The following is a 20,322-nucleotide window of genomic DNA, read 5'->3' as shown; positions in this document are numbered from 1 at the left end:
CTTGCAGTTTGGTATATAATGTGTGACCAGGAGGCGACCGTCTACTGTGTAAATCATTTACCTAGGACAAGGTCATGTGATGAGTAACCATCAGTAGCACAGTCTTTCCGCAGTCAGCAGTTGAGCTGGTTATTTGCTTACTGAACAGCCTCAGGGTGCCTGGTTAATGCTAACATATCCAACACCCTTTCCCTGCTCCCTCCCAAACCTGGAAAAAAACCAACCAGCACTTAAAAAATCAGCATGTTCTGAGGGGGTGGGGGGAGGTCATAAACCAGACAACTTTGGTACCCTCCCCATTTGGGAAAATACTTTTCTTTATCCTATATCTATATTATTTTATAATACAAGAATGAGTGTAAGGACTTTGTGAACAAGTGTCCTCTCCAGAGACCAATTCTTTGTCTGCAGAGAGCGTTCAGTTGTTTCCCGTTTAATATCATGAGGTGGACCCTGTCATTATTTTCATATAATTATTTTTCGTCCATTAAGCAATGCCTTCCATAGTTTAATTACCAAAGATTTGTTGTTTATATGGTCATATTATTGTGAGTAAAAGATGTTCATGGCTAAAGGATTCCAAATATATGAACTTAATAATAAATCAAGTAGAACATGAAATATAGAGTAGTCTTCCTGGAAAATAATCTGGATTATGTGTTTTGTTTTCTCATCGTAAACAGTGTTCACCTAGTTGTAAAGTTTAGCTTTCAAAGCATTATAGCTTTTCACTGAAACCACACCCCTGGTAGCCATGCCAGTTTATGAGCTGTTTGAAAAGATTTATGGGAGCTTGCCTTTGGCTAGAAATTGCCTCACTTGTGTCCTGAGATCAGTTTAAATCTTTTAAGTACAGAACAAAATTAAGGCCATTAAAAAAATCAGGGGTTCTGGTTTACTTTTTTTATTGGTTCTAACTTTCCCAAGATGAAACCCTTTGCAGAAAACTCTACAATAATATTTAAAAGTGACTTCTTCTGTTCTATTTATATCAGGAGTGTATGACTGTGAACATAATATTTTTTCTTTATTTTGTATGAGTTATAGTATTTCTGTTTCTGAAAATTACCTAAACTTTATAAATATTATTTTAAAATATTTTCTCTTTCTCCTATGGGCATTTTCATTTAATCTATTTTCCCCCAAGGAAATGCATTTCTATATATACAGTGTGTCAGTAGGAACACATTTGACTTTTAACTATGTACATTATAGCCAGAATTTTTAGGAGCCTTTAGATTATTTAAAGGGAGGTATAATGAATTCACAGATTATAAATATGGCAAAGTGGACCAATAATAAAATAGTTTATCTTCCTTTATCCTAAAGGTGATGGCTTTCTATAGGTATAACTCTTCTGGTATTTATATTTGTCCAAACTTTTTAGAACTTCATGAAGAATAAAGTTACAAATACAAAAGAAGTAGTGCCATATGTTATGTTTGGGGAAAAAAATATATATACATTATATATAATATACATAGCTGTATATATATGCACATAGCTTTCCATTAGATATAGTAAATACATATGTGTTTTCTCATTTTTCCACACTTTTGAAAAGGAAGCAAATAGTTGATGATCTTGCCTGTTGTAGATCCTAATGTAATAATCATTTCTCCCTGTAGAGTGTCTTTTGATGTTAGGCTTGAATTATGTGTTTAGAGTTGGTCGTCTTTTTTATCTTTGCTTCTTTCTGTTTATTTCTGTTTATTATTTTCTGTTGGCAAGTTGCAAAGCTTTTTTGCTCAAAGTTAACCCTAGCTTGATGACTTTCTTACTCTGAGTTGATCCTGATGTAACTATTGTTAAGATTTTCACAGTTGTGTGGGAGAAGTTTCACTCCAGGATATTTAAACAAGGGATCAATAAAACTGAGACCTCCTAAGCATGGATGGACTGCTTCCAAGGAGCATTATTTGCTATCAGTGTTTTTACTATGAAAGGTCCTTTAACCTTTTCTCTTTTAGCTATTTTAGTTGTCTTTTCCAAGTGTTAACACACTGACTACTTTCCAGGGCCTCACTTAGAGTGGCTTGTAGAAAAAAAATGATTAAAGAATTTGGGAGGTCAGATGTAACCACTTCACCAGGTCCAAATTTCAGAGCCATGTCCAAAGTAAATTACATATCTTCTCCATACAACTTTTGTTCTGGAAAGGAACTTAATGCATAGTTCTTTGGGTAGTATTGTTACTGAACCAAACTTAGGTCCACTCATCCTCGGGCAGTAAAGCCAATCTACTGACACCAGGTTGTGTGTGAAGGAAAGTACAGCATTTATTGCAGGGCGCCAAGGGAGGAGAATGGGCAGCTCATGCTCAAAAGACTTTCAGGGAAGGGGTATTAAAGGCAGTGTGAGGGAGGGAACTACAAGGTGTGTGATCAGCTCCTGCATAATTCTTGGATTGGTTGGCATCAGGGTGAAATTTCAAGCATCATCAGCCTTCTGGTTTCAACCAGTCTAAGGTGTACATTTTTGCGATCAGCAGTTTTCATCTGGAGGGGGTCTGCTCCCTGTAAAAACAACTTAGGAATGTGTGTCAGGACTTTTTCTATATCTTTCATGGAACTGTGAGCTCCGTGATTCTGCCATGTGGTGTATTTATAATCTAAATTGTTACCAGTTCCCCAGCCCAACAGCTATTCTTTGTTTCTCCATCATCTTCATATTTCCCAATCATTAACTCTTGAGCCAGCCTTTTGAGACTCAAGGGAGGCCTGGGAAACTAAAGCAAAAGCCTTTTACTTCAAAGGACAAGGACACAGGGGCTTGCATACGGTTTCAGTTGGTGCTTAATAAATATTTGTTAAATGAATTAATGAATGGCTATATACTTCTTCTGCATGCACTGGCTCTCTTGCTTTTTAAATTCCTCCTGCTGATAAAGTGGACCAGTATACACAAGGAATATGGAATAATACAATGGTGGGAAGCATGGCTCTGAGCCACATTGCCTAGGCTGGGGACCCAACTTAGCTGTTTACTTGCTGTTGACCTTTGGCAATTTGCTTCCTCTCTGTAGTTTCCTCACTTGTAAAAGGAGATTAATAATAGTAGCTACCTTACAAAGTTGTTTTGAGCATTACATGAGTTAATACATGAAAAGTACTTATTATAACAGTGCCAAGTATGTAGTAAATGCTAAGAGGTGGCAATTATTATAATAATTACTTTGTGGTAGAGCATGTTAAATATTGGACATTTTGTCATGTGTAGGAGAATCAAAAGTATTTGCCAATTATTTCTTTGCAAAGAAACTCAGAATTTTATGTTGAATTCTAGGTGAAACTAGAAGTTACATTATCACAGTCGTTTTCAGATTTGCTGTTGTTCCCTACTTACCTGATGGCTTCCATGATATTTTGCTTATCTTCAAGAAGAGACACAATCAACAGTGGTGGTTGAGAGTTTTTTGGTGAAGTTAGTAGTGTTTGTGATTGCAATAAAGAAACAAACAAAGAAAAACTCCCAAGGTTAAAAGCAAATATTGTGGGGTTCAATTCAAACCACGAAAGATGTGAGGTTTACCTTGTGTCTTATTTGCATATTTAAAACTTTTACTTTTATTAATAATTGTAGTTAATCTTAATAGATAATATTTACAAATGGCTTTGCAGTTTAGTTGACTTTTTCTTGTCTTCTATTATGTGCTAAGAAATTTATCAATTTATGATCTTGACTGCTTTTATAAATATAGTAATAGTAATGTGTTAGATGCAAATTCTGGTAGCTCTTTTGGATTTTTTAAATATAGCAGGGTATTTTCATCAGTTTGTACTTTTCTTCCTGAGACAGATGTTGGTTTCAGGAAAATAACACTTGTAAGAGACAGATCAATTATTTCAGGAACACGGAGGTGCTAGGCCTTTTTCAAGAACATGAGATCATAAATCTCAAGAAAATCTGAGCACTGGTGTAATATTTTTCACCTGAAGTGGCACCCAAGGTCAAAGTTACCAATTAAATTTTAATACTGAGCTTTAAAAGTTTTCTTCTGAGTAGAGAAGATACAAGATTTATTTTAGTTTGCATGTGGCAAATCTATATACCAGCATATGTGTTCTTTTAATCAACCCTGTGTTTTTAGACTATTGCAAAATTATCTCATATTTGTGGAACTCATAGCCTCCCGTATTTAAGTCCACAGTCACTAGCTTTTAAAAAATCCAGGCCGTTGTTCTGTGTTGCACTACCTAAAGATTAGATGGAGTAGATAGGAAATATTTAGGTACCTCATTTTCTTTCTGATCTTAAGTTACTCATGTGATTTGTGATAACCTTGAATAGTAAGTGAACAGAGTTCTTTCTGAGACCTCTTGCGTTGCATGTGTTCATTTTTAAACTCTTGATTACGAAGAGAAAAATGTGGCTTAGAAACAGTGTTTTTTCTTGTTCACTGAGGAGATGTCTTACTGCTTCTTAGAAGAGACATCTTCAAAGATGGTCACTTTCTCTTTCAGGTGGATAGGACTGGTAGATAATGCCATTCTTATCTGTTCCTGTATGAAGAGAGGAATTCAAGACATCTTTTTTTCATTACCAACTTCGTATCTTATACAACAATAAGCACCAGCAATGTCATTAATTATAAAACATGCCCCCCCTCCACAATTTATATTCTGCCTAAGGAAGGAGTAGATACAGGCACAAAGTCTTGATTGCATAAATGCATGTAGATGAGTGTGCATATAAAATATTTTAATATTCTATTTTATACTCTGATTCATTATGGTATGGCATAGTGTCATAAAAATAATTAGGGAATAGTCTGGTAAACATATAAAAAGAGCTAATTATGTAATAAGTGCAAAAAAGCAAAAGGAATTGGAAAAGAGAGAAGCAAATGTAGGCTAAGATTGCTTTTAAGCTGAGTTGTCTATATATGTTTTCATTTATATAAATAAAATTTTTGTTATGCTGGTTTTTTGCATTGAATTACAACTTAATACAGTTTTCCTTAATGTTTTAATTTCAAATTATTGGTAAACTCATTCCAAATGTAAATAGAATTGTTGATTTCTTTTAGATTTGCTTTTAAACATAATGCCAATTTGCTCAATAGAGAACTTTTATCTTTTTAATTCTCAAATAGAAAACATTGATGAGAAAAATAGCAACCCAGGATTTTTAAAATTATTTATCTAAAACTACATTTTTCTTTTTTCCTTTTTTTCTTTTGAGGGAGATAAATGTATATTCGTGAAGTTTTAGTAAGTGAGCTTTTGTCTATAGTAAATAAGTAATAAAGTATCTGTAGATTACAATATTTCCATATTAATCAGTCAAACCTACTTCTGTCTTTTCTGTCACCTCTAAAACGAATTTCTCATCAAACATAAATCCTAATCTAAATATTAGGAGCATAATTGTAAAACTGTAAAAATACATTTCACATTGAAAGAATGAACTTGAAAAAACTGGGACAATAGAACTTAGTGATTAAGATTCATTGCAGAGAAATGAGGAATCCAAGCTGTGCACGAGTGCTGGGGAGCCTGCTCCGGTTTTTAAAATAGATGATTTTCTCAAGCTTCTATTAAACTATGGACAAAAAGACTGGTTTTGCACTAAGGCATTTGATCCCCTTGTAGTTATTTTCAGGACTGCCTTCCTAATTCCCTTTACCATGATGATATTTTTCTGAAACGTACATCACACACCCTTCCTCACATCTTTTTCTCGTTTGGGGAGGATTTATTTTTCCCTTTGAAGGCTCATTCCGAGCTCACAAAGGGTCACTATTGCTGTCATCTAGCGGGTTTGCCCATGCCTTGCCAAGCCCAGTCTTTTACACAGCTCTGTTACCTCCCGCGTAGGAAAAAGAGGGCAAGGTGAACATTTGAAGACGTACATGGGGTGGGGTGGGGGTGCCTTTAGATGGGAAGCATGGCATCAGTAATGTGATTATTGAAATTAAAAAACATTTGGAGTACTATATACCGAACCCACTTCTGGATCGTTTATGCAATTTTAACTTATAATTTCTATTACTGTAGTAATTATGTCTTAGAAAAAAATGTATGCATTTATTACATATTTAGAAAAATATTCTGAAAAGGAAGTCTTGAACCTGGTGAGCTGCTTTTAACATTTATCATGGAAAAATCATTCCTCACTTGGAAGGTCAGGTATGGCCTGGACTTCCTTTATTATATCTGTGGCCCTGGTAGTCAAATACTATCCCGTTTCAGAAGCAAAAGAACATGCCATATAATGCCAAGTAGGCAGAGAAACTTCACAAATTTCTTATGAGCCAACAACTTATGAGAATCAGGTAATCTTATTCCAGAACTTTAGTCTGAAGTGAGGTAAATGAGAGGAACCAGTTGAGGCAAAAGTATTGGCTTCAAATAACAATATTTGATACCAGTAATATCGCCCTGATACCAGGAAAGAGGACAGACACTGATAAAGTAATCCTTAGTATCATAACTTTATAATCTTATAGTCGTTCTATACACAAATAGTGAGAATGGTTATCAAATTAATTAGAACATTGGAATGGAGTTTGTGGAATTTCTATCAAAATGACTCATACTGGCAATTATTTACCTTTTTGTGTATTCAACTCAAGTTGATTTTTAAATTTTTAATTTGAATGAAAAGAAAAGCTTGTTCGGTTTTTTTAAATTGTTCTTTACAGATAACTTTTGAGACTCACTTTTTTCTGCAGAGGTATTAGAAATATATGGAAGTTTCCCTGTCTTTGAGGACCTTGAAATTTTGTTGGAGAGATAAGACATACAAACATAAACATGTCCAACAGTAATAGCGTGTGGTGTATGAGGAACCACCAAAGTGTGTGTGGTCACTTATGAATGGTGTTGTTGACTAGGTAGGCAGGATGAAGGAGACTCATTGTGGACTAAAGAAGGGCACAGGACAGGGAGACGAGGTATCTAACAAGTACATCAATAAAAGTGCATTTATATACAACTACAGATATTTAAATAAAGTTATCAGTCCCTTACTAGGTTTGATATTCTGACCTCAGTTCTGTATCATCCAGTGTGCTCTTGTTTGTCAAGTGGCATAAAACCATTTCAAAACTACAGACTTAAGATGGTTTGACTTAAGATTTTTCCACTTTAATGATGGTGTGAAAGCGTTATGCATTCGGTAGAAACCGTACTTCCGATGTTGAATTTTGATCTTCCCCAGCTAGCGATATGTGGCATGAGGCTCTCAGAGATGCTAGGCAGAAGCAGCGAGCTGCAGCTCCCAGTCAGCCACAATCGCTGGGTAAACAACCAAGATACTCAGCGCCATTCTGTTTTTCACTTTCAGTATAGTATTTAAGAAATTACATGAGATATTCAACACTTTATTGTAAAAAAGCTTTGTGTTCAATGATTTTGCCCAGCTGTAGGCTAATGTAAGTATTCTGAGTACGTTTAAGGTAGGCTAGGCTAAGCTCTGATGTTTGGTAGGTTAGGTGTATTAAATGCATTTTCAACTTACAATATTTTTGACTTACAATGGGTTTATTGGGATGTGACCCGTCGTAAGAGGAAGATCTATAGTTAAGGGAAAAAAAAAAAAAAAGAGTGGAGGATTTACTGACTTAGGTAACTAAAGTGGAACATGTTTGGCTTCAGGCAGAGTTAGATCCAGGGGCTCAAATGATATCAGGTTCCATTTCTCCTTGTGTCTCAGTTTTCCTTTCTTTTCTGTTGATTTTCTGTCAACAGGCACCTCAGGCAGGTTATCTCACTTGGAAGCAAAGTTGGCCACTAGCAACTCTCAGTTCCCCACAGCTAGTAATCTCAGAGAAAACTGGACACCTTTGCCCCAGTAAATCTAACAAAAATCCCAAGGTGTCTTTAACTGGCCTGGCCCAGATCTCTGCTCATCTCTGAGGCCATCACTGCAGCCTGAGCAGTGATGGTACCTGTGTGATGAGCCACCTGGCTTCTTTGCCCACCTCTAGCATGCAGAGAGGGCCTGACCCAGCCTGTTCACAGGAAATTTGTTTTCTGTAAGAAAGAACAGCTTTGCTTACAAAAGAATGGGGGAAGGAAAGAAGAGCAGCTTGGTTTGAGCAGATTATAATGTACATCTGTTATAGTGTATGTGTTTTAGACATTGTCCTCCTTGGGCGTACTGTGGTTGGGTTTTCCACCTCTTCTACCTTGGCCTTTTTCCATTTGTAGGCTCTTCTATTTGATTGTTTTCTAGTATCAGACAAGGCAAATCCTGAGGGATGTACATAAAATAGGAACTGGAGAGTCTTGACAAAAAGCTCATCCCTACTCACAGCTTTAGTTTGCAGGGATACCAAAAAGCAAGTGTTCTTGAATCACAGTATCTTCTTATAACCCTGTCTTTATACCTAAAATACCAATGTGATATTCTCCTTTAGATAGAGGTAGTCTGTTTCTATAAGGAGATAATCCTTTGTTCCACTATTACCTACCTACACGTTAGTGTAGATTGGTCCATCAAATTAGAGAACTGGGGAAACAAGACCTAAGACGGCATGTTTTGTGGAGGCAGGTGGGAAGAAACGTTCCCTCCCTACTGGAAGGGTCAGGATGAGAGTGCCGAAGAGCCAGAGACTGCAGCCCTTGAGGCATTAAGTTTAGACCATAACCTGCCTCTGTGGCAATAAAGGAATCATGGGAAGGAAGGAGAAGGAAGAATCTTTTCTAGTTTTGTCTGTACAGTCGCCCCTTGGTATCCACGGGGGATTGGTTCCAGAACCCCGCACAGATAGCACAATCTGTGGGTGCTCAAGTCTCTTACACAGAATTGCATAGTACAGTCGGCCCTCCCTACCTGTGGGTTCTGCATCTGCAGATAGGGAGGGCCAGCTGTATTAGGCACTTTCACTTACATGAACACTTGTTGATCATCAGAGGCAGCCCTGTACAGCCGTTTAGACTGAGCACTGTGCAATGGCATAGATCTGGGTTTGTGTCCTGCCCCTCCACTTAACTAGTTGTATAATCTTGGACCTGTAAACCTGTTTTGTCATCTCTAAAATGGGGGGTAATAGTAGCAGATACCTCCTGCTGTCATTGTGAAGATTAAATGAGATAATAGGTAAAGCATTTATCAACAAGGTTTGGCACATAGTAAGTGCTCTGTAAGTGATGGTGGTGGTGGTGATTACTAATACTTAAACACTCCTATGTTAATTTCCTATTGCTGTATAACAAATTACCATACATTTAGCAGCTTAAAACAGCATGTTTTTTATTTCACAGTTTCTGTGGGTCAGAAGTCTGGGCGAGGTTTAGCTGGGTCCTCTGCTTCAGGGTTTCTCATAAGACCTCACTCAAGATGTTAGCTAGGGCTATGTCTCGTCTGAAGGCTCAGGTCATTCCCAGCTTGGCAGGATTTGGGTCCTTTTGGCCTCTTAAACTGAGGTGTTCAATCCCTAGCTTGCTGTTGGCCAGAGGCTGTCCTCACATGGGCCTCCCCAACATGGCTGCTTGCTTCATCAAAGTGTACAAGCCAAGAAGGTGATGGAGTCTCCTAGAAGGATGGAAAATTAAGTCTTATATGACAAAATCATGGAAATGACATCCCATCACCTTTCTATTGGCCAGAGGCAAGTCACAGGTCTTGCCCATATTCAGGGGAGGGGATTAAACAAGCATGTGAATACCAGGAGGCAGGGATTATTGGGGTTCATCTTTGTCTGCTACAAACTCTAAGAGGGAGATATTATTAGTTTTCAGTGGAGGGAACCAAAGCTCTGAGAGGTGAGTAATTTACGCAAGGTCACACAGCACCTGGCAAGTACCAGGACTTAATTGCAATGTTTGGCTCCAGAGACCTCATTCTTCTAGAGATCTTCTATGTACCCTACTTAGGCCAACCTTTGGACAGAGGAAAGCTTATTTCCTAAAGTTTAGCTATGTAGAACAGTGCAAATTAGCAATGTGATCTGGTGTGTTGTGCAGAGTTCATTAGTGGCTGCTGTTACAATGCAGATTTATGGGTGATTTTATTTTATGCATTGTTAATTTTGAAAATGTTAATCTGAAATTGCTACAGTATTTCAATTAATTTGGACGATTAAAACTTAGCACCAGAAGAATCCCTTGCAAAAGATAAGGCAGCTAATTAGGGGTTCTGAAACAAACAACTGTAGACACTGGCACTGAAACATGCTGGGTGGATAACACCCATCAGAACTCACTCTGCTTAACAGTTTTGAAATGGAAAGAATGATCTCTGGCAGTCTGAATATTAAACTTGAACGCAATTGATTTTTTTAAGAAAGCCATTTTAAGGAGTTAGCTAACTTAATGTGTAATTTTTTAATAACATGTAGTTTTGGAAAACTGTGTTCACATTATTTTGGAATGTTGTCTTTTGTATAATTATAGTGACCAATACCATAGGTATTTCTTATCAACCTATTTTTCATGTCATGATATTTCATATTTTATATATATATATATTGTTTTGATGTTTTTGAAGTTTAAAGGTGAGGTAGCACATGCTTTTTTGTTGTTGTTTAATGGTATTTGAACTTCTTAGATAAATTAGTTTTAACCCTTGTACACTGTTGGTGGGAATGTAAATTGGTGCAGCCACTGTGGCAAACAGTATGGAGGGACATTAAAAAATTAAAAATAGAGCTACCATATGATCCAGCAATCCCACTTCTGGGCATTATCTGGAAAAAACTAATTTGAAAAGATACATGCACCCCGGTGTTCACAGCAGCACTATTTACGATAGCCAGGATATGGAAGCAACCCAAGCACCCATCAACAGATGAATGGATAAAGAAGTAGTGGTATATATACACAATTGAATATTACTCAGCCATAAAAAAGAATGAAATTCTGCCATTTGCAGCAACGTGGATGGGCCTAGAGAATATTATGCTTAGTGAAATAAGTCAGACAAAGACAATACTGTATGATATCACTGATATGTGGAATCTAAAAAAATATATAAATAAATGTATATGCAAAACAGAATAGACTCACAGAAATAGAAAACAAACTAGTGGTTACCTAAGGGGAGAGGGAAGGGGAGACGGGCAAATTAGGGGTATGGGATTTAGAAATACAAACTACTATGTGTAAACTAGATAAGCAACAAGGATATACTATATAGCATAAGGAGTTATAGCCATTATCTTATAATAACTTTTATTGGAGTATAATCTGTAAAAATACTGAATCACAGTGCTGTATACCTAAAATGAATATGATATTGTAAATGAACTATTCTTCAATTGAAAAATAGAGTTTTACACCTTGAAAAGTTTATTCTTAAAAAATTCAGAAAACATTAAGGAGGTATAGAAAAGTTTCCTGGACAAATTGCCTGTAATCCCTCACTCAGATAATCATCCTTTACACTTTTGTTTTGTTATACACTTTTTTCTAATACTAATTTTCTTTGTGTGTAGCCATGTGTTTATAAAATGCCTCTATTTTCAATTTAATGTCCTGCTTTTATCACTTGACTTTGTTTCATGAGAATATTTGTTTATTCATTTGTTCGTTCAACCATTTGACAAGTATGCAGGCTTGGTGTGAAGTTTACAAAGATGAACAAGACGTATTCAATATTTTCCCTCACACAACACACAGTGTCATGGAGCAAAGGTAATAGTGTAAGATTTGAGATCAGGGAAATGCAGGGCCTATGCTTAAAAGGGGCAAATACTTTAGGTATGTGAACATCAGGAAATGGTGTCGAAACTGAAGCCCATATTATGAGTAGGGGGTTGACAGAACATGAATGGAGACAAGAGGGTTGCTCCAGAAAAGGTCGTATTTATCAAAAAATTTTTTCTAGCTTATTGTTTGTTTCTATATAAAGTTTTAAATTCGCATGTGGTCATAGTTATTGGTATTTTATTTATGGGGTTTTTTTTGTTTTTGTTACTTTTATGCTTAGAAAAGTCTCTGATTCTGAATTTTGTTAAATATTTACTTCTAGTCTTATTATTTAATTTATGTAACATTTCACCCATGCCATTTAGCTTATTTTTATTTAAGTAATAGATGAAAATTCTGTGAGCAGTTTCAAGACGTACATCAAAATATTTTTAAGGATTTATAGTACAACATTTTATAAAATTTAACTTTACCTTTTTTATATGTTGCCAAACAACAATATTGCATTGTTTACTTTTTATTTGGTGCTTTATTTTGCATATATTTTGCTTAGATCATAAGTTATCTTGTGCAAAATATGTCATGATATATGCTCTGTACACATAGTAAGGGAATAATATTTTAAACAAATACAGGTACTTAATATTGAGATGATCATGCTTTTTTGTTGGTAAAGTATTACAGACTAAGATTACCTCTCCTAAGCTTTCTTTGGAAGTAGGAGGAAAAAATATTTTGTGGCTATTCATTTGAGTTCAGAGTATCTCCCACCTCCCGTTGATCTCTTTTCCCCTTGTAAATATACATCCTCCTTAATCTTACAATCTTTTCTCAACTTAATTTACACAGCAGCTCCTGGGGCTAAGCCTAAACCTATTATTTTAAAAGATCTTTAGTTTTAATAATTTTTCATCAAAGTAAGAAAATTTCACTTCTACTTTATTTGAAAAATGCCATAGATAAATCCTCATTTCCAAAACAATGTAGAAATTCTATGTTTTAGAGCTCTTATTTAGGAAGTTTTACATGTTGCCATGAAAACATTAGGTGTTTAATAAATAGTCTTTCTTGGGGGACCCAGTTGTAAGCAGTTAGAATAACGACTTTGATTTCCTACCTGGTGTGTTGCTACTAATGATATGTTCAGGAAGCATGCCTCTGGATGTCCATATACCAGCAGTTTTGCTCGTAGCTTCTTACTGTTTCAAATGCCCCAAAGGAATCATGTGATACATTTAATTCAGGACAGAACTTTCCTTCTTGGGACTAAGAATTCTTCCTTCACTTGGTATAGAGTACATCGTAAGGATTAGATAGATGAAAAATGAAGATATTCATGTGTTTCTCCAACTCACCTACTATCGTATTGCTAATATTGCAACTGCTAACTCCCAGAAGAAGAAACTTGCCATTTAAAAACTGTATTGCCATGCTTTCGGGATCATATATTTTAAAAGTTATGTATCTCCCATTTAAATTGAAACAGTATTCAAGAACAGAATCTGGCCAATGGTTTTGAAAAAACAAAATGGCAACACCTTCTTGGAATCTCAGACTGTTCAAGAATGTTTTTTTCTAGCAAAACAGGAAGAAATTGGAAAAAAGCATATGGACTCAGGTTGAGCATGTGATGTATTTTCAACTTGAATCGGTACTTTACTCATATTTGTAGTGTGACTTAAAATTAATTTTGGTGAAGCATTTAGATTTGAGAGAGAAAAAAAATCCCTGTCTGGGACTAAATCAACATTTGTGGCATCTCATTAATCACTGCCTTATGTAACCAGTTTTCCCACCTAAAGAGAAGCTACTGCGATGAGAAAAGTTTATAATATTAATGCCAAGTGCAGATCTTGCCTCTCCAAAACGGAGTTCATTAATCATCATCGAAGCACAAGAACGAACATACTTCATGTCTCTTGCCAATTTTTTCAGTAACATTTCTAAAAGGCAAAAAAACCCTCTATTTTCCTATTTTTTATCTTCATTTGAAAAGGTTTTAATTTGGCTGTTATTTAATTTGTGATAATGTTATGTAAATTTAACATGCTCTGAGGATGCCCGTGCATAGCGTATAGCAGTAGAGTATATTGATTGGCTTTAGGCTTCTGAATCAGAGACGTCTGGATAAAGATTCCTGACTGTGTTACTTCCTGCCTGTGTGGTCACAACATGCAGAGCACTTCAGTCACAGTGATTGGCACAGGGTAACTGGCCAATGACCGGCAGTGACAGAAATTCTTACTCTCACTGGTAGGAAGCAGTATGAGCTTGAAGTTTGAAAAGATGGGTTTCATTCCAGGCTTCTGTGTAAATCTGTGGGAAGTGAATAGCCTCAGTTTTTTCATCTGTAAAATGGGGGTAGAAATAGTTGCCTTACCTACATTGCAGGATTATCAATTAGCACAAATGAGATAATGCCCTAGTCAAGATAGAAAACTGAATCTAGTCATGACATACAAACTTGTGTAATAAAGTAAAAAATAAGTGCCAAGTGGTGAAATCTTCATTATTTGGCCATATATTTCAGTCTGTCAGAGTTAGAATTCTGTAGCTGATTAGTAGTTTTGATGGAATTTTAGGGTCAGCCATGTAGTTATTACATCCTCTGTGCAATCTTTAAATTACCATTTACTGAACATTTTACTGTTCTTTCTTTGTTAGTATGGCTTTACATCTTTTTTTTCCTGTCTCCTAATTTTAAAAATTATTTACAAGTAAGAAAAATTGAGTAACAGGGTACTGAGCCAGTATATGAAAATGATGACAATCTTAAAAAAAAGAAAGGAATAATACAAACCACATGTGAGAAGACAAATGCACTGATTCAATCAATCATAAATATTAAAAAAAAGCTTATGTGCAAGAAAAAGTGGCTCCTGCCTACTTTTATTTACAGCCCATTGTCTACCAAGTGTCAGGGGGTAGGAATGGATGGATGGTGAAGTTTTCAGGTACTTCAGAAAACTAGTTGATTTCTTACTTGTCCCTTTCAGAAGACTTGCCCTTTCTTGTTCGTTTCTATGGTCCCTGCTATTAGAAGCATTGTTAAAAGCCAAAGGAAGGACAAGGCATTCTAAGGTTATGGTTGAAGATGCAGCCGTGAGGCCTTGGAAAAATCCCAGGAGACAGGCAAGGGTAGTGTCCAGCGCAGGGGTAGCTCTTTTTGTCCGCATAAAACAGTAAAGGATCAAGAAGTAATCATATGGACACGTAGAAAGGCTTAGTTCATTTTTTAAGTCGAAATTGTTTGGAAAGAAGAGGTTGAGCAGAGTAGAATAGCAGGAGGTTTTCCTAAGGTGAAGTAGAATTAAAGTGCAGGCAAGAATTTTTCTGTCTTCAGTTTTAAAGAACACCAGCCTCACTCGTCTCTTTTTTCCCTGTATTCTTCTTGACCTTCTTATCAGCTCTTGACTTTCTCACTGGGAGATTTTCTCTGCATAGTCGGCACTGACTTCCACAGAAATCCTGAGCACCACACCCTTATTACAAAAGAGTTGAAGAGAATTCAGATAAACAGGTTGCAATAAGTAGCTTGGGAACTAACTGTTACAGGATGCTTCCAGAATAAGGCACTGCCAACTAAAAGCTGAAAATTCCATTTCCTGTGTAGCATGCCCAATTGTAGGCTTCACTTAAAAATATAAACTAAAGTTAATATTAAACCTTAGAAATTCCTACGGAACCACCTACATTCCTTTGAGAGTAAATTTTTTCTAGAGTTGTCACTTTCCTCTTTTCCAATCTGTACAAACATAGATCCCAGGGACCTTGCTTCCAATTTTTCCTCCTCTTAATACAAGGAGGGAGAAGTTGCTGGCGTGCTACACATTTCACTGTACACCACAACTTTAATTCTTAACATATATGATGTATACATTCACCATGGGGTGAATGTTAGTGATAATTATTCATGTACAGGAATTTCTATATCCTTTATTTTTAATTCTCACAAGAAGACCTCTGAGGTAGATTTTATGCCCATTTTACAGATGAGGAAGCTGTCCTGAGAGTTTAAGGCATGTGTTCGAGTTCTCATAAATAGTAAAGACTGAAGCTGAGCTTTCAATCACAGTTTTATAAAAATTTTATATATGTGTTTCCGTAACCAGTAAAAACATTAAATGTTTTTAACTAAATATTAGGATTCTTGTTGTGGAAAGCGGGGGGCGGTGGGGCGTGCACATTCACTAAATCAGTGCACTTTTCAAGGAGATTTGTGTTGTATCCAGGATGGCCTCAGCTATGGATCACACCCAATGCTCAGAGGAGGGAGGAAGTGGGCTGAGGAAGGCTACAGGGAGACAGTTCTGGTCACAGTGAAGGATATGCACTCTGAATTGCTAATCTCCAGAGGAAGGAGGAGTATGACCTTGATGTCAGGGCTTCTGGGCAGGGGGAGTTTTGCTATTGCATGGATGAATGTTTGGGTCCTAGATGAAAGAGGACCACCAGTTGGGCAGGGATGGACAAGGCAAGTAGGAACACAGATGGCCCCTCGAGTCCCTGCCAACCTAGGGTCACTACATTTCCAGCCAGGAAAGGAAGCTCATTCCCTACAGCATTCTAGAGCTTTCATTAGTGTGTCTTTGCTTTGATTTTAATAGGATTAGATAATAAAATCATAGCAAAATATCAGGAAATGACCCCAAACAAATGTAATAAATGCTGCTTCTGTTTATTCTCTATACATACTGTCTTTTTCCTTAATATCTTCATTAGTTTTTGTGTAGGAAACAGGATTTGGGCATGATTTGGGTTATTTTAAATAATTTATAGAGGTTGGTTATGTTTTTCCATGCTTTATTGTTGGTCATGTCTGTGTGTGTGTAATCCTAACATAAACTGTCAACAGTCAAGGGTCTCACTCTTTAATTATGGTAATATTCCTTATAATAAATCTGTTTACACTATTTTACGTATAAATTACATCTAATTTCCCAGGCAAGTACGGAGACCTTGTTGGATTATATTTCCCGCATTGTTGCTCCATCACAGGCACACTCTTAAGTGCATTGTGTAGGAGGCCAGACAGTATAAGCGGTTAAGAAATTAGACTTTGTCGTTGGCATTGCCTGGCTCAGGGCTTAGCTCTGACACTTAGCGGTGCACCTTTGGGAAGCCCCTCAACCTCTTTTGCCTTATTCTGTCCTCTGTCGAGTAGGAGTAATACTGGTATCCGCCTTCCATAATTGCTGTATGTGGATTAACTGAGAGGAGGGATCTGTAGAGCATTAGCCCAGTGTCTGGCTCTTTGTGTGCACTGAATAAATCATTACTGTTGTCATCACCACCGTCTTCAGGATCCGGATCTGGGCAGGTGTGGAAGGCGAGCTGAGACCTGTAGAGGTAGGGCCCAGGCTTCAGACTCCTGAGGCCGGTGGCAATGCTGTGGTCTTGTTTGTTCTGCTTTTAAGAAACCAGTCCCATTAGAGCAGAGGCAGCAGAACAAGCTGCTAGCTCCCACATGTCTGGCTTATAATGTTTTGCGGGAAATTAATAGTACATGGATTCCAAAGCTAGGCTGCCTGTATTTCAACACAGTATCCACTATTTGCCAGCTCTGTGACCCTGTTCAAGTTTCTTACCCCCTCTGTGCCCTAACTTCCTCTTCTTTAAAATGAGAATCATAATAAGACTCACTTCATAGGATTATCATGAGGCTTACATGAGTTAATATGTATTAAGCTCTTAAGGCCTAACACATGGTAAGTCCTATGTAAGTGTTAGCTAGTATTATTTTTAAAAGTAAAAGATTTTCAGTTATCAGGAGATAATGGTAGAAGTGTGTCATATGTAGAGATAATTATAATATTTAAAAGGCTGTAGATTAATATTTAAAGAGAGCTGACAGTGCCAGGCAGGTAGTGTAACATTTTCAGGATAAGAAGCCAGGCACAGCTTGACTGTCTTAGAGGATGTTGAGCCCTCTACTATGTCTCCAGACTGACACACACTTCAGAAGGCAGCTGGTGGAAATTTCAGTCCATAAATTTAAGAGTGCAAGAGATGACACCATTTAAAATTTTTTTTCTTAAAATCAGCTTAATCAGCTTAATTCCATGGCCTTAAACCTCTCCTTGACCTTTGAAGACTGTCTATTCCTGATCAGGAGGGTGTCTGAGGCTTAGGGCCAACCTTCCTAGGTGTCCATGCAGCTCCAAAGTCTTGCTTTCTCCCTAGAGAAGCCCCAGAGCAGTAAGCAGTTCCTGGGTGCCCTGGAATCCCCACACCTCTGTCCCCTTTCCCTCTGGGGAACCTCCTCCTTCCTCTGTTGGTTTTCTCAAAGGCTGACCCTTCTTTCCTCTCCCCTCTGGGACACACCTAGCGTCATCTCTTCAGTAACTCAGGTTTTACAAAGGGCTGGGAGAATCAGTGATTTCTGAAAGCCTTTGCTCTCTACCCTGCAGTGTTCACTAAGGCAAGAAAACAAAGACCTGAGCTACCTGATTATAAGAGGCAGAAAGGGAAAATACTGGGAGAACACATACAAATTCAGATCTCAGTAAATGATCTTGCTACAGGAGTACAAGAGACTGAGTGGCAAGTTGGGAGCCATGGTGATCTACTGTGCTGCTCTTGGAAGAGTGGCGTGTGTCCAGGCAGCAAGAGTTTCACCCCCTTGCTTGGAGGGGGGGGTTGACATTGCAGTCCTAGAGACCCACACACCCCTTCCCAAACTGTAGACACTGCCTTGCTTCAGGTCACTTTTTATTCTCCAAGGGCCTGTGCTTTTAAGAAATCAGACATTAACCCGTGTTTTGTTTTTTTTTTTCCCCTCGAGAGTAAGCACTTTCTTAGTTATTCCTGGGGGCCATTAGCCAGCTGTGTGGCTTTGGCAAGTCAGTTAACTTTTCTGGGCTTTATTTTACGCCTGAAAATTGCTGGGTTGAATTTGGTGATTTCTAATGCCTGTTCTGGTCTTAGTATCCTAAGATATTTACAGAGGAAGGTGGGGGGGAGAAACACTGGCATAAAAGCCTGTCCTCTGTGGGGCACTCGGTGCTGCTTATGAATACAGAGACCTCAACAGCTTCGTCCAAAGACACTCCTCCCTCTTCCGCTTTGATTTTGCAATGTGCTGTCTTCTCCTCTCAGTTACCACCACCTCCCTTGAACAGTGCATTCGGAGATAGTATCCACTGCCTTTTGTTTCCTTATTTATGCATCGCTAGTGTGGGTACAAAGCAGTAACAACGAAAGCTTCTGTGCCTTCTGGCTCTGTGACTTTTCGGAAGGGAGGAACACGGCAGGTGCACAGCAGGACCGGATGTAGAAGGACCACACCCTCCTTCTGGATCAGGTCAGAACACGGGGGTCCCAGAGGTGACCTGAAAGACACGGGCTCTGCCCTCAGCAGGGACGGCCATGTGCAAGCAGGGGATGGAAGACTGGTTTGGTTCCCACCGTGGATCCTGCGGTCTGACTGGAGAAGGGCAGATTTGTAGAAAGTCTCTTTGTGGGTTATGGTTATCGGGGTGTGTGCCTTATCTCCCCTGCTAAGGTGATAGCTCCTTTCAGGGCAAGCACCTGGTCTTTATCTTTCCAGCTCCCAGAGAGTCTTAGTGCAGGACCCCTTGCACAGAAGTGTTTAGCTGTGATGAACCAAGGAGGCTGGTGCTGTGGGAATGGTCCACCCAGTGGCAGGAGGAATAGTTTATCACTGACATAACTTAGAATTACTGACCCATGGTGATTAAAAAAAAAAAATCAAACTGACTTTTAGTCAGTTTTATTATTGTTTTAAAATTCTCCTTAGACAATGCCCGCCCTCCCCCCCCACTTATTATGTGGCCTGGTGTGGACCATCCCAACCCCCTCTACTTTCCTGCAACCTTTCCCATACACACCCCACACAGGTATACAGTAAATAATTATTCAATGTATTGACTATTGTAATAGTCTCTTAGCTTCTCCTCTTGCTTCTAATCCTAACTTCCCTTATTCCCTCCTCCATACTATCAGAAAAATGATTAACCTAGAGGAGAACATGCCCCCCGCCCAGCTTCAGCTGTTCAGCTCATCCTCAGAACCAGTCTACAAGATATTAAGTGTATAAGACTCCCAAGATCTGCTTCCTACTGAACTCATTCCTAGTCCTCTTCAGCAAGAGCAGAGATGTATGGGGTCATTTTCTACATGCACAGATTTCTTTCTTCCCTCTGTACCTGGGCTCCCACTCTTGCTTCTGGCCAAAATAACCTTACCCCCCTTCTCCATCTGGTTAACTCTTATTCATCTATTCATCTTACTCATCTATCATTTATCCATCTAAACTCAGTCCAAGAAACTCATCTTGCAGTATCTCACAGCTGGTGTGCTATATGGGCTCCTCTCCCATGACAACCCCGCCATAGTATTTTTTAAGTTTTTGGAAATTATCTGGGTACATGTCTATTTTCTAAAATTTTCATGAGCTTCTTAATTAATAGCTAGAACTTCATCTTTTTCATACTTATACCCATAGTATCTGGAACATAGTTCATGCTCAGTAAAACTGTGTTGAACTGAATTGTGTGCTCAACTTCATGCAAGGGAACACTGATTTCTGGTGTGCTGATTCTCTAACCTCTTTGGCAAACTGCTGTATGCTTCTTTTTTTAATATACACTTTGGAAATTAAGAAAATGGTTTGTTATTGAGGCCAGCAGCCCTATTTTTATTAAATGCTTACTTTTCAGATTAGTGTATATAAACAATAAAAATATTGAATATTAGTGAGTCT

The 20,322-nt window shown here is 37.9% G+C and overlaps 1 protein-coding gene across 4 annotated transcripts in view; it reads left to right on the top strand.

Annotated features, from left to right (window-relative positions):
* VAV3 (vav guanine nucleotide exchange factor 3) overlaps positions 1-20,322 on the top strand; it is a 389,664-nt gene that overhangs the window by 266,185 nt on the left and 103,157 nt on the right. The window lies entirely within an intron of this gene.

The sequence above is a fragment of the Balaenoptera musculus genome, chromosome 1, assembly GCF_009873245.2.
Source record: "Balaenoptera musculus isolate JJ_BM4_2016_0621 chromosome 1, mBalMus1.pri.v3, whole genome shotgun sequence".
Lineage (NCBI taxonomy): Eukaryota > Metazoa > Chordata > Mammalia > Artiodactyla > Balaenopteridae > Balaenoptera > Balaenoptera musculus.
Note: the sequence above shows the minus strand (reverse complement) of the source record. Positions and strands in the feature narration are given on the sequence as shown.